The sequence below is a fragment of the Aplysia californica genome, unplaced genomic scaffold, assembly GCF_000002075.1.
Source record: "Aplysia californica isolate F4 #8 unplaced genomic scaffold, AplCal3.0 scaffold00647, whole genome shotgun sequence".
Lineage (NCBI taxonomy): Eukaryota > Metazoa > Mollusca > Gastropoda > Aplysiida > Aplysiidae > Aplysia > Aplysia californica.
This window is the reverse complement of record NW_004797917.1, coordinates 285,707-287,254: the sequence shown is the minus strand read 5'-3', so window position 1 is coordinate 287,254 and position 1,548 is coordinate 285,707.

Genomic DNA, 1,548 nt, shown 5'->3' with positions numbered 1-1,548 from the left:
TACTACTAAAAAGTGAGTTCGAATTTGTTATATTTTGATTTAATAAACGAAATTGCTTTCTTTGGTAAAGGACTAAAACTGTATACGAAACTATTTGCAGAATTATTTCGGAATCTAATAAAAGAATGAGTTGCCACATAAGCGTTTCACCACCAAAGACTGGTGATAGGACTAACGTATTTTGGTTACAACTACAAAACACAATGTAATATAATTAATTTTGGTTCGGTCTGAAATCCATAGTTAATTAATATTAACTCAGGCCAAAAGTGAAACGTCGAGTTGAATGATATTCCTTCTTTTTTTTTCTTCTTAGTTCTTCTATCTTGACATTAAAATTCAACATAATATCTTTAAAATCCAGCTGTTTAACCCATCAAAACCCTTAAGCTGTGTCTTTTCTACAGTTTGTTTGAAAATATTATGGTCTTGACGTTCCCGTATCCTAGCGGAGACACATTGGTGGATAAAACATGTTTTTCTGTGTGTTTTTTTTTGGGGGGGGGTGTGGGGGGCGTGTGGGGGGTTAAAAGTGATTTAGATTAGTGTTTATTTTTATAGGATACTTTTACTCGAGTATGAAAGCATTTCAACAGAGCATGAGGAAAAGGGGTGTGAGCGCCCTTAAAGCGCAATATAATATAAGGACAAAACCAGTGACCTAATAAATAAGGTTAAGCATTGAAATGATGATGCACACCGTTTAGATATACATTTCTATCATTGTATAAGTATCCTGAAGGAGCTAAAGTACCAGAGTGATTAACAAACTGTCCTTGTTGTCCTGTAGGTTTTACTGAGGACAGAAGTCTGTTGAGCACATTTCGTTATGTCCTTTATTCACATATTCCGTTATGACAACCGATTTCCAAAAGCTCATTTGCAGCTTGTGGTAAAAAGCGTAAAAATCCAGTAGTCTTTGATACATCGTTTACAAAGATGAGGAAAAAAGGACGAGCAGCTCTATAGAAATGTTTCTTAGGCTCACAAGGAAACCTTTACAATCACCCCTACCATCATTTTCATTATCGCTATCATCACAATCACTACTATAAAGCCTAGCTACTATCACAACCATCCCTTTGCCACCACCCCCAAAAAATAATGAAATAAAGAAATAAAATAAATAATTTTAAATCGAACTTAGTCAAAATCATACCAGCCATTCAGCCATGCCCATCCATCATATGAGGGCGATTGTGTTAACATGTTGTTAAGTATCCTTCTCATTTCGAGCCTATAGCATGTCTGTCTGTCTGTCTGTCTGTCTGTCTGTCTGTCTGTCTGTCTGTCTGTCTGTCTGTCTGTCTGTCTGAACTTCAATCTGAGATCATTATTGTTCTTCCCTTTTCCCCTCACCTCTCTCTCTTTCTCTCTCTCTCTCTCTCTCTCTCTCTCTCTCTCTCTCTCTCTCTTTTTTTTCTCTCTCTCTCTTTCTCTCTCTCTCTCTTTCTCTCTATCTCTCTTTCTCTCTCTCTCTCTTTCTCTCTCTCTTTCTCTTTCTCTCTTTCTCTCTCTCTCTCTCTTTCTCTCTCTCTTTCTCTCTCT